Source organism: Oncorhynchus nerka, linkage group LG21 (assembly GCF_034236695.1).
Source record: "Oncorhynchus nerka isolate Pitt River linkage group LG21, Oner_Uvic_2.0, whole genome shotgun sequence".
Lineage (NCBI taxonomy): Eukaryota > Metazoa > Chordata > Actinopteri > Salmoniformes > Salmonidae > Oncorhynchus > Oncorhynchus nerka.
Genome location: NC_088416.1, coordinates 15,617,232 through 15,631,353, shown reverse-complemented (window position 1 = coordinate 15,631,353; position 14,122 = coordinate 15,617,232).

The following is a 14,122-nucleotide window of genomic DNA, read 5'->3' as shown; positions in this document are numbered from 1 at the left end:
TGCATTTGAAGTGTACATTAAACCCACATAGCAGTCAATACAATCTGAAATCTAGTAGCATACAAATGTGTGCAAATTATCTTTTCAGATCTTCTCAGAAATTAATCAAGTCCATGGAATGGATATAGACACAAAGTTAATTCAAGGACTATCAGAGGTAGAGAGGTGAGGCAGGGGTGAGGACATCATCCTGCTATTTTGACAGTCCCTGAAGGACAATACAGAAGAGGTAATTGCTGTTATTCCTTCCCTTTCTCTAATGTATTTTGTAATAAAATTAGCAAGATCATTGCTTTACTTTACTAGGACTAGAGACCACGGCAGTGATTCTGATCTTGCCCTACCTCTGTACCTTGGGGCGGCAGGGTAGCCTAGTGGTTAGAGCGTTGGAATAGTTCAAATTCCCGAGCTGACAAGGTACAAATCTGTCATTCTGCCCCTGAACAGGCAGTTAACCCACTGTTCCTATGCCGTCATTGAAAATAAGAATCTGTTCTTAACTGACTTGCCTAGTTAAAAAAAGAGGACCCCATTGGCCTTTATGTCCGTGACAAGGTATGCCTATGCACAAATCATCTGTTTATTCATAAACATAGGTGTGCATGCTTATATAAAACGACAGCTGAACATTTTTTATGTTAATTGTTATAATCTTTTCTTACTTTTGTTGACATAAATTTCACCGCTCTTCACTGCACATCGGCGGATATCCATGAGAGTGAAATCTCGCTGGCCTTTGATGGGGAGAACATCCACGCCCTCGAGGACGTCCTCATGGGACTTGGGTCTCTGCTAGGGCTGTATTTTTTATTTTCCCTTAAATTTCCCCAAAATGTCAGAAAAACACTTATGTTAAGTTACTGTGTTCTGGGGAGAAGAGAAGTTGGGGTAAAGTTACCAGGGCCGGTCATAAAGATGGCAAACATCCTAACATAACTAAGTGGATACGATATACACACTAAAGCTGAAAAATCTGTATTTAGCATCAAGTCTACAATGTTGTTAGTTTTCCTATGATTCATTTTTAATGTATGTTGTTTTTATTGTACATCATCATTTCTATTTGTTTTAAATGTCATGAAAAGCACGTTACAAAGTAAAATTATTATTTATTATGGTCTGTAAATATTAATTCACATTTGTGGTGACACTAAATAAACAATTCATTATTTAAATCAATATTGTTATTATTAAAATATGTTTTTATAATGGAGTGAGGGTGGACAGGGAGTTTAAAAAAGGAACCACAAAAGGTTCTTAGAGGAACCATGATAAGGGATTCTTCAAAGAACTTATAGGGGTTCCCACAAAAGGTTCTTCAAATAACTTTTAGGGGTTCCCCCACAGTTTCAATTTGTAGAACCCCTAAAGGATACTCCAGGACCCTTTACTTTTTAGAGTGTATATTGATAAAAGTCACCTTGTCACATGCTGACTGGGTATGACCAAAGCTATTCTATTTAGCTACACTTTGTAGTACATTTTTACACTATAATAAATGTTTCGGATGCCACATAGACTGTTTTCAAAGGGAGTCGTTGTTTTTTTGTTTTTTTAGGGGCAGTCGCATTTGAACTTTTTGTCTGAAAGTATTTTCTCTACTGCGATACCAATTCCAGCGAGCAGATGGCGATGTGCGTCTTTCAGTGATTCTGCCACTGTGACGTATAATCTAGTGGGCGGGACGCTTCTTCAACATCAACAGCTCGTCAGCCACCTTGGTACCTTACTTGGCAAAACAGCCAAAACATTGATGTTCTTTGAACTGTGTCGGTGTATAGCCAAAATATAAGTTTGTTTCCCGGACAATGACCGGTTCGTCAACGGTTCTCTAACCTCCCAGAGACCACGGTAAAATCAAGCCTTCCAGGAACTATAGACCTTCCACTGCTTTCTAAAATATTATTCCGCTCTCAATACCACTCCATGACACTCTGATGGGCAGTGAAGTAACGGAACCCCAAGATAACGTTATATTAAAGCTTACTATCCACATGTCAATCATCTGATTAAGCATATTTCTATACGAGGAACTATAGATCTCTAGGAGGACCTACAGATCTCTGTGAGGAACTATAGATCTCTGTGAGGAACTATAGATCTCTGTGAGGAACTACAGATCTCTGTGCGGAACTATAGACCTCTGTGAGGAACTATAGATCTCTAGGAAGAACTATAGATCTATGTTACTATCCAAACTTCAGATTAAGACTCAGTTACACAACTATCATATCACAGTCACACAACTCTTATATCAGTCACACAACTCTCATATCACAGTCACACAACTCTCATATCACAGTCACACAACTCTCATATCACAGTCACACAACTCTCATATCACAGTCACACAATGCGATTCCCAAACATACATAATCAATTAGTTGTTTTTCAACAATATTTTAACCTGCAGGAATATTTTCACATTTCTATGTCATGGTTAGTTCCTAGGATAATGCAACTCATACATTTACATTTTTCAATACTTCTAAAATGGGGTCCAGGTTTAAAACAAATACAGGGTTAAAACAATTACAGGTCTAAAATAATTACAGGTGCACCTTACTCTCTTCTACTATGTAATAAATGGTCATAACTAGTTCACACAGATTCCGGATGTTTTAACGTTAAATGGCCAAAACTAGTTCACACAGATTCCGGATGTTTTAACGTTAAATGGCCAAAACTAGTTCACACAGATTCCGGATGTTTTAACGTTAAATGGCCAAAACTAGTTCACACAGATTCCGGATGTTTTAACGTTAAATGGCCAAAACTAGTTCACACAGATTCCGGATGTTTTAACGTTAAATGGCCAAAATTAGTTCACAGATTCCGGATGTTTTAACGTTAAATGGCCAAAACTAGTTCACAAAGATTCTAGATATTTAACGCTAAATGACTGAACCCAGTGCATACCAGGCCAGCACATTTAAAACATTTGAATTCACCACTTTTGAGGGTCACACTTTTCAGAATGAGGTCCTTCTTCCAATAGTTTCACACAGAACCCACAGTCACCCTGGTCCCTCAACAATCCCCACTGTGATCAATTCAGCGTCAGGATGGCTCTAGGTTGCACGCAACCGACCAATGATAGATGTCTTTGAGTCGACTGACTCTCAGATCATCCACCACTGACTCGCCCCTGTTTACACCTCCAAGGTGCCCCCCCTCACACAGGAATACACACTCAGAGCCTACGAGACTTATATATAAGACTCGGCAAGACGGAGCTGCTCTTCCTCCCGGGGAAGGACTGCCCGTTCCATGATCTCGCCATCACGGTTGACAACTCCATTGTGTCCTCCTCCCAGAGCGCTAAGAACCTTGGCGTGATCCTGGACAACACCCTGTCGTTCTCAACTAACATCAAGGCGGTGGCCCGTTCTTGTAGGTTCATGCTCTACAACATCCGCAGAGTACGACCCTGCCTCACACAGGAAGCAGCGCAGGTCCTAATCCAGGCACTTGTCATCTCCCGTCTGGATTACTGCAACTCGCTGTTGGCTGGGCTCCCTGCCTGTGCCATTAAACCCCTACAACTCATCCAGAACGCCGCAGCCCATCTGGTGTTCAACCTTCCCAAGTTCTCTCACGTCACCCCGCTCCTCCGCTCTCTCCACTGGCTTCCAGTTGAAGCTCGCATCCGCTACAAGACCATGGTGCTTGCCTACGGAGCTGTGAGGGGAACGGCACCTCAGTACCTCCAGGCTCTGATCAGGCCCTACACCCAAACAAGGGCACTGCGTTCATCCACCTCTGGCCTGCTCGCCTCCCTACCACTGAGGAAGTACAGTTCCCGCGCAGCCCAGTCAAAACTGTTCGCTGCTCTGGCCCCCCAATGGTGGAACAAACTCCCTCACGACGCCAGGACAGCGGAGTCAATCACCACCTTCCGGAGACACCTGAAACCCCACCTCTTTCAGGAATACCTAGGATAGGATAAAGTAATCCTTCTCACCCCCCTTAAAAGATTTAGATGCACTATTGTAAAGTGGCTGTTCCACTGGATGTCTTAAGGTGAACGCACCAATTTGTAAGTCGCTCTGGATAAGAGCGTCTGCTAAATGACTTAAATGTAATGTAATATATAAAAACTACACTTTGTGTGTTTCGCTCACCTCTTCTTTATAAAACTACGTTTGAGATGTGGTATCCACTCGGCTCGCTGCCTCTCAGATCAAAGGTGGATCCATCTGCTCCATTCCCGAAGTGTGGTCTCCCTGAGATCCCAAGTTTGAGCGATCGTCAGGAGCGGTCACCAAGTGAAGAATAACATCCCCATCGCCAAATGTGGTGGTTAACTTCTTTAATATCAAATGAGGAGAGAAACTCATCACACAAGTCTGAGTTATTCTTAAACTAAATCTTTATTCACTTATTAATAAGGGAGCAGGTCAATAGAACGTACATATATAAAGTTAATCAATTGAGTGCTCTACGATAATGATGGCTGGTCGACCCACAGGACAAAAGTACAAAGGTCTTTTATAGCCAAGATACTCTCCTTTCAACCTACATGACGAACAATAGATGTACAGGTAGATGTACGGGTTACAAGATTAAGATTTGTATGAAAGATACCGATTATTCTCAGCAGACAGTATCTGCTGTAAAAACAGTACTCTTTGTGTAGCGACCAGGGTCTGGCCCTGGGGTCATCTCTCCCTGGTACCATATAGAACATAAACATTAACTCATGCTCTGGAATGCAGTCTCTTTAGGTTATATCACCCAAAAGACATTGTAAATCCCCTGTCATTGTCTACTGAGGCCCATCCTCAGTAGAACACAGACATAATAGTTCTAAGAACCCTCTATTCTGTTGCATAAAACAACCATTTGATGCAATAAAAGTATTAGAACATAATCTTGTAGTTTTGCTCTGTGTCCACTGAACGTTGACTAGTAACAACAACTGGGACCTAAAAGACACACACCATGAGACCCACTAAATCTTCCCAAGAAGAGGCAAACAAAAGAAAAACCCACACCAATATTTAGGAATCATGGACGATATGAAAGAGAGGTTGAACAGACTAGTAATAGGGGTTGCCACAATGGCGGCAGATAATTTTAGAAAGAGAGGGTCCAGATTGTCTAGCCCAGCTGATTTGTACGGGTCCAGGCTTTGCAGCTCTTTCAGAATAATCAGCTATCTGGATTTGGGTGAAGGAGAAGCTGGGGAGGCTTGGGAAAGTAGCTGCGTGGGTGAGGAGCTGTTGGCCGGGGTTGGGGTAGCCAGCTGGTCCAGGTTCTATTTAAGAGTGTCTGGCCAGCCGTAGAGAAATGCTTGTTAAAATTCTCGATCATCGTGGAGTTTTCGGTGGTGACAATGTTTCCTAGAATCAGTGCAGTGGGCAGCTGGGATGAGGTGCTCTTATTCTCCATGGACTTTACAGTGTCCCAGAACTTTTTGGAGTTAGAGCTACAGGATGCAAATTTCTGTTTGAAAAAGATAGCCTTTTCTTTCCTAACTGACTGTGTGTATTGGTTCCTGACTTCTCTGAAAAGATGCATATCGCGGGGACTATTCGATGCTATTGCAGTCCACCACAGGATGTTTTTGTGCTGGTCGAGGGCAGTCAGGTCTGGAGTGAACCAAGGGCTATATCTGTTCTTAGTTCTGCATTTTTTGAACGGAGCATGCTTATCTAAAATGGTGAGGAAGTTACTTTTACAGAATGACCAGGCATCCTCAACTGACGGGATGAGGTCAATGTCCTTCCAGGATACCCGGGCCAGGTCGATTAGAAAGGCCTGCTCACAGAAGTGTTTTAGGGAGCGTTTGACAGTGATGAGGGGTGGTCGTTTGACTGCGGCTCCGTAGCGGATACAGGCAATGAGGCAGTGATCGCTGAGATCCTGGTTGAAGACAGCGGAGGTGTATTTGGAGGGCCAGTTGGTCAGGATGACATCTATGAGGGTGCCCTTGTTTACAGATTTAGGGTTGTACCTGGTGGGTTCCTTGATGATTTGTGTGAGATTGAGGGCATCTAGCTTAGATTGTAGGACTGCCGGGGTGTTAAGCATATCCCATTTTAGGTCACCTAACAGAACAAACTCTGAAGCTAGATGGGGGGCGATCAATTCACAAATGGTGTCCAGGGCACAGCTGGGAGCTGAGGGGGGTCGGTAAGCAGACGGCAACAGTGAGAGACTTATTTCTGGAGAGAGTAATTTTAAAAATTAGTAGTTCGAACTGTTTGGCTATGGACCTGGAAAGTATGACATTACTTTGCAGGCTATCTCTGCAGTAGACTGCAACTCCTCCCCCTTTGGCGGTTCTATCTTGGCGGAAAATGTTATAGTTGGGTATGGAAATCTCAGAATTTTTGGTGGCCTTCCTGAGCCAGGATTCAGACACGGCAAGGACATCAGGGTTAGCAGAGTGTGCTAAAGCAGTGAGTAAAACAAACTTAGGGAGGAGGCTTCTGATGTTGACATGCATAAAACCAAGGCTTTTTCGATCACAGAAGTCATCAAATGAGGGTGCCTGGGGACATGCAGGGCCTGGGTTTACCTGCACATCACCCGCGGAACAGAGGAGGAGTAGTATGAGGGTGCGGCTAAAGGCTATCAAAACTGGTCGCCTAGATTGTTGGGGACAGAGAGTAAAAGGAGCAGATTTCTGGGCATGGTAGAATATATTCAGGGCATATATTCAGCGCAGACAGGGGTATGGTGGGGTGCGGGTACAGCGGAGGTAAGCCCAGGCACTGGGTGATGATGAGAGAGGTTGTATCTCTGGACATGCTGGTTGTAATGGGTGAGGTCACCGCATGTGTGGGAGGTGGGACAAAGGAGGTATCAGGGGTATGAAGAGTGGGACTAGGGGCTCCATTGTAAACTAAAACAATGATAACTAACCTGAACAACAGTATACAAGGCATATTGACATTTGAGAGAGAAATACAGCGAGGCATACAGTAATCACAGGTGTTGAATTGGGAGAGCTAGCTAAACAGTAGGTGAGACAACAACAGCTAATCAGCTAGCACAACAACAGCAGGTAAAATGGCATTGACTAGGCAGGGAGGGTCGGATTAACTACACACAGAGCCTGAGTGCGGCTGGGGCCGACAGATAAAACATAGACAAGCAGAATGGAGTACCGTGATTAATGGACAGTCCAGCATGCATCAGCTATGTAGCCGAGTGATCAGTGTCCAGGGGGCAGCGGTGGATGGGACTGGCGAGTATTATCCAGGTTAAAAAAAACTGGCTGGCTGTGCAGAAGGTAAAGCCGCTAGCAGTGGCTAACAATGACTAAATAGCTTGTAGCTAGTTAGCTGGTTAGCTTCTGGAGGTTCTTGAATGTGTTCTAAAAATTTAAAATAATAGCGATTCCGTATCACATTGGGTGAGGCAGGTTACCGGAAGGTATAATCGAATTAAAAATCGAAAAGAGATTGAAAGTAAATATGGGTCCAGTGAGTGGTTGGGCTGGCTGGGGACGCGGCGATTCAGACAGTTAGCAGGCCTGTGCTAACAAGCTAACAGTTAGCAGGCCGGGGCTGAGCAAGGTAGCAGTTAGCGGACCGAGGCTAAACAAGCAGTTAGCAGGCCGAATTAGCAAGCAAGCAGATAGCAAGGGCTAGAAGGTTAGTCTTTGGGGGACGTCGCGATGGGGTGAGTCTGTTTATGCCTCTTCATGCGGTGACATCGATAGACCGGTCGTGGGTCCGGATATTGTAGCCCAGGAGTATGCTTCGGTGGTAGCACAGGAGCTCTGGCCGGGCTAGCTTCAAGCTAAGTGGATGGAAACGCTAGCCAGGAGTAATCATCCGGGGTTGCGGTTAGCTAGTTAGCTAGTTGTGAAGATCCAGCTGAAAATGTTCCGTTTGCGGTGGGAATCCGGGGATAAAAAATAAAATAAAATAATAGGTCCGTTATGCTCTGGTTAGAGTCGCGTTGTTCGAACTGGCGAGAGCTTTCCGAGCTAAAGGTTAGCTGATGACCAGTTAGCTGATGACCGCTAGCAATGGTTTGCTGGTAGTTAGCTGGCTAGCTTCAGTTGAGGGGTTCCAGATCCGAAGTAAATATAAGTACTTTAGAAAAAAAAGCAGATCCGCGCTACATTGGGGAGGCGGGTTGCAGGAGAGTATTTCGAAGTTGAGGTTTAGCAAAATGTTTTAAAAGACATGCGAAGAAAAATATGTAAAAAAACAGTATATACAAGGAACACGACACGACAAGACGTCCGACTGCTATGCCATCTTGGATCTCTGCAGAGTTTGTGCCTCTGTTTTTAAGACAGTACTTACTAGTGTTAATCAGGGAACGGTTTCTCAAAACTAAGTTCACCATTAAAACCATTGGATGCCTTAAGAGGCGTTTGGGAAACCGGGCCCAGATATCCAGGTTCCTCCTCTTCTTCCTCTCCCTTTTTCGATGTAAAAGTCATCTCTCCCTCCTCTCCTTTTACTGTAACATCCTCCTCCTCTTCCACTCTGAACGTGTCTTTTTCTTCTTTCACAGTAATGGCCTCACCCTCTATTTCTTGTTTTACTGTGATATCCTCCTCTTCTTTAGCAGAAGGATAGTAGCTTAGTGACCGCATGGTCGGGGATGTTAGCTAGGCTAATGCTAACTTAACCAGACCGCTAGCTGAATAATAACAACAACACCGTAAATATGAAATTAAATAGGATAACTAACTAGACAACAGAAGTGGGATTAAAACACAGTGGCTAATATACACGAAAGCGTCTAAAGAGCTTTATTGGTTTGGCTATTTTGTTTAGCAAGCTACCGAGGTGTCTGACTAACTGTTGCTGCTGTTGAAAGAAGCGTTCCGTCCACTAAATTACACGTCACACTAACAGCATTGTCTTAAAGTCTCATACCGCCATCTGCTGACTGGAGTGGGTAACGCAGTTGAGTAAAATGTACATTTAGTTTTCAGACAAAAAGTTAAAGGGTATGAATCAGGGATGTCGTTAGTCCTAAAATATGATTTAGCTCCCCCCTAAATAAATCAATAACAGTCAATATTTCTTCTGTGATTTATTTTTTTCGTCAACCGTTCCAACGCATCTTAAACTTCTTACCGGGCAGGCACTTGGACCGGGGGAGGCTGCTGCTGCTGCACTAGTGACTGTTAGACTTTCTTCAGCAAAAATGGAGGACATAAATACTAGGAGAGAGGGGTAACCCTACACAGAACTGAACTGGATCAAAGACGGCTGACAGAAATACTAGGAGAGAGGGGTACCCCTACACAGAACTGATATGGATGAAAGATGGCAGACAGAAATACTAGGAGAGAGGGGTACCCCTACACAGAACTGAACTGGATCAAATATGGCGGACAAAAAAACTGGGATGGAAGCTGATGTAAGGGATTATAACATCATATGAATCATGCAAAAAAACATGTACAGTTGACAGAAGTGTTAGTTAATGTAGAGACAAACGATTATACATTTTATTTTATCAAGTTTACTGCAAATTGAATGTACAATTTTGTTAGCTTGTCTTGCTGATATTTGCCATGCAGATAGATGAAATAACGTAGCTAGCTATGTTCTTCCTTATTGTGCAGTGGATGATTAAAATACCTGTATGCCTATGGATGTGTAGCTAGCTATCTAGCCGATCTGTGTATGGACCCAAACATTTGGTATACATATTAGTTCAGAACCTAGCTAGGAACCTCAGCTATCATAGCCAGTTGTATTAACTCCAAAACAGCATATAATATAGTATAATATAATATCATGCTGTGCCAAGGATACAAGTCGTATATACATGTATTTATTACCATGCATGAGATCCCCACATTGTATCCTGTATATTTAATATATTCACTGATCATGTACTCTACCTTGGCAAATAAAGGTGCAGTTTAGGTATGAATGTATTTGAGATTATTTTTCAGTCATATCCAATACCAGGAGTATCAAGTTCCAGTCTTTGAATGACGCTGTGTCTGCATGTATGTATTACAATTATACACTAACAGTGTTTACCAATCTTGGTCCTGGGACATCAATGGTTACACATTGTAACTAATAGACTAGAAACATGGTTTAACTAGTTAATTCATGTATACAGAAATATAATGTTAAAAAACAGAACACTACACTTCCTATGCATCATGTAAATACTCTAACACCGGTTCATCTCAACATCTAATGCCCTTCATCTGCATTGATCTGATAAACACAGGATAGGTGGAGTATTTCATCAAATTACACTTCATTTCAACCAGTAGAGAACGTGAAACGCTTTATTGAAAAGCTCATTATCCATCCATAAATTCAATCTGTACTTCAATGCACATCTGTTGTGCATTATAAAAACAGAGGAAGAAAGAGGTGGTGGGAGAGGTGTAAAAGACAGAAAGGGAAAGAGGTAAGCACATAGGAGCAGGGAAGGCAGCACATGATGAATGAATCACAGTGCTACCTAAATGTTCTCTCAGTTCTTCACAATTACATAACCATTGTGCCGACTAGACACTTATCTTAAAAGCAGGTGAGAGGGTCGATGGTGGGACTGGGGGTTGGCATCCTCTCACATCAAAACACATCTGCAGACGAGAGACAGATGGAGAGAGAGAGCATGTTTAAGCCTTGTGTTTTTATTTTTTATTCTAACATTGTTAGTCATCAATCAGAAGGTGAAATGCAAAACGGACCTTGGATCATTAACTCTGGGACTACTGCATCTCTATCTGTATTTCAATGTAAAGCATCTCTTTAATAATACTTCCTGTATAATATAAACTGACCTGGGATCATTAACTCTGGGACTACTGCATCTATCTGTATTTCAATGTAAAGCATTTCTTTAATAATACTTCCTGTTGACCTGACCAACTGACCTCTCACCTCCGATCATGCTGTGTCCTCTATGTATCCAGTTCAGATGCAGTAGGGGTTCACCGACACAGCTGATATAACCTAGAGGATTTAGGGAGAAGGGGAGAGAGGGATGAAGTGAAGGAGAGACTGTTATTGAGAAAACAAGGTAGTTAAAGCGACAGTGTTCAACAGGAATCTGTGTGGCCTCACCTGGTGTCCACACCACACTAAGTGGCTGCAGAGTATTTTATGCTGAAAAACATGAACGGACCTACAAGGACAAACAATATAGCGTAGTTATAGAAATAATGAAGTGTCTTACTATTTTCCATGGTTGGCCCTCTTGCCTATTCTTGAAGGTGGAAGGAGCCACAGTTATACACCTGAGCCTGTTTACTGCACAACACAATCCATCAATCAGATTGAGACATGAGTGTGTAGGTGTGGGTTATAGGGTGTCTAATTGTTCTACATTTTTTCAATATGGGTCATTTAAAATAGCCTGTTTTGTTTTTTGCACAGACATCACACCCTTACCTAAACAGCAACCTCACTTGAGAAGTAGATATCAAAGGGAGAGAAACTGTGAATTGAATAACTGCAGTTGACATAGCTAAGTAAATGGAAGAATAATCTTAGTGCAATGTGAATGGCTCTTAAAAGAGCCTTTGGTTGTGCATAGTGTAGTCTATGGTGTTGCCAGGGAACAGCACCCTCTTTGAAGAAGTAGGAGGTGAAGATCTCCTGCACACGGATTGCCTCTTTTGCTGTGTTGTTGGACCCCATTCTTCTTCTCCTGCAGAGCAGCAGACTCCTCCTCTGGCACACGGTGGTGAGCTGCAGATCCCCTCCTGGTCCTTGTGTCCATCCTCATGAAGTTACGCAGGACACAGGTAGCCTTCACACATTTGAATTCCTCCAGGAGGCAGTCCCAGATGACCCTGGTCACCCAACCTTGCAGTGCCCTACACGGTAACTGTAGGAAATCATTTTGAAGGAATCTCCAGTTACAAGGTATCTGTAGGAATATGGAAGACAATGTATTTATTAGACTGTTACATCACCAGGTCATTGTGGATTACTAAAGTATAATATCATGATAACATTGGATTGGTAGATGCATATGTTACGCCCCTTAAACACTCTTGACATGTTCGCTAGTTATAACATTTAAATTACTATTTTTATCATCAATAAAGTACCTGAAAACAGGGGAGAAATAATCACGAGAGTGATACGGTGTTGTATTCTCAAGTCAACATTTAGTTCAATGAGAAAAAGACCGCGAATTTCCCCAGGAATATGGGTGGAGACCAGAGCAATCGATCTCCGGCTCATAGATTAAAAGCATTTCGTAGATCACAGATTAACACTTTTAGGCACCACAAAATAAAGTAATCAATATAACGTTTACACATTACTCTCACAATTCGTACCCTTTGACAGATTTGAACTTTAACACAATTATATGAATGTTATCAATCTCTATCAACTAATACTGAATGCATATTTTAACCTTAGATGTTTTAAGATTCTCACATACTATGAATTTACTAATACTTTCCAATGTATAACAGGCTATGAATATGTCCTTTAACCTGTCACACTCTCCCCGACAAAATAAATGTTGTCCCAACATTACCAACATTGTCTTCTTCAACAGTTCGTATGCACTGGACCTAGAAAATCCTCTTCTGTAAGGTAGTACTTGAGCAGAAGTCACGGGTCACAGTTCAAATATAACTAACAAGTTATATTCACAGTCCATATCTGTTGACCAGCTATATAACATAAGCAGTATTTTCTCATACTATTGATCAACAGTCCATCAATTTTAATGATCTATATGCATAGTCTGTAAATTGTCTCTTTTGACAGTCTGTGAAATCTGACAGTAGTCCATGGTCAAACATGTCAACTCTGTAGCCTCATGTTTGCTGAAGCCCATACATGTAAGGTGGCTGAAAGTAACATTGCTGTAGTGATGGCAGTCATGGAACCAGTCCTGGTGCAGAGTAGACAGGGAACAACTGTGGCTGTGGCTGTATACTGTAGCAGGAAGGGATACCAAGCTGATCATAGGTGATACGTCTTGGAGGGTGTCTCTCTCTTTGTGGCAGCTGGTAGGCTGGTTCCTCAGGTTCAGCAGCATCAGTATATGAAGGAAAGGCACTTGGTGGACGATCATCAGGCAAATTTTCAGCAGGCAAGTTAATCTCCTCAGCAGGTAGGTCTTTAACTGTTGTCTCCTCCAGCCGCTTTTCAACAAGAGGCTGTGCTGGTAGTGTATAAGGGACTGGCACTGCAACTGTCTGTTTCACTGTTGGGGGTCTGTGTTCCCACTCTCTCGCTGGTTCAGCATTCCTCTCCTCAGGTACTGTAGGAGATGTGGGAACCTGTAGCGGATCATGATGAAGGTCATATTCATCCCCACTGTCTTCATCAGAATCTAGAGTCTGTGATGCAGGCTGGTGTCTCCTCGTTTTCTGACTTTTGTCCACTTTGGTCATTTCTGGTTGTGTCTCAAAAGGTAAGTGGTCACAGGACATGAGCAGATTTCTGTGCAGGACCCTGGAGCGTCCCCTACCCTTTTCTGGTCTCAATTCATAAATCGGCAGGTCTGAACCCATTTGTCTCACCACTGTGTGAATTGTATCTTCCCAATAGTTACGGAGTTTTCCTGGTCCTCCTCTTGGTGTCAGGTTTTTAATCAGAACTCGCTCGCCAGGCTGTAGCACTGAACTCCTAACTTTAGTGTCATAGTACTTCTTACTTCTTTCAGCGGCTTTCTGAGCATTTTCATTTGCAATAGCGTATGCTTCTTCCATCCCTCGTTTCCAGTTCTCCACGTATTCTCGCTGGTTACTGGAACCTGCCTCTGTGCACAATCCAAAGAGCATATCAACTGGAAGCCTGGGTGATCTCCCAAACAGAAGATAAAATGGTGAATAGCCAGTCACTTCGCAACGGGTGCAGTTATAGGCATAAACCAGTTTGTTCAGAGACTCCTTCCAATTTGACTTTTGTGTCTCAGTTAGTGTCTTTAACATTTGCAACAATGTTCTGTTCATGCGTTCCGCTTGACCGTTTCCCATCAGGTGATAGGGTGTTGTCCTGGACCCCGCCATGCCACTGAGTTTCTTTAACTGATGGAACAACTGATTTTCAAATTCTCCCCCTTGGTCATGGTGGATGCGGGACGGGAACCCAAACTTCAGGGCAAAATCATTGAAGATGAGATTTGCAGCAGTTTTACCTGACTTTGATGTGGTGGCGTAGGCTTGAGTGAAACGTGTAAAATGATCAAC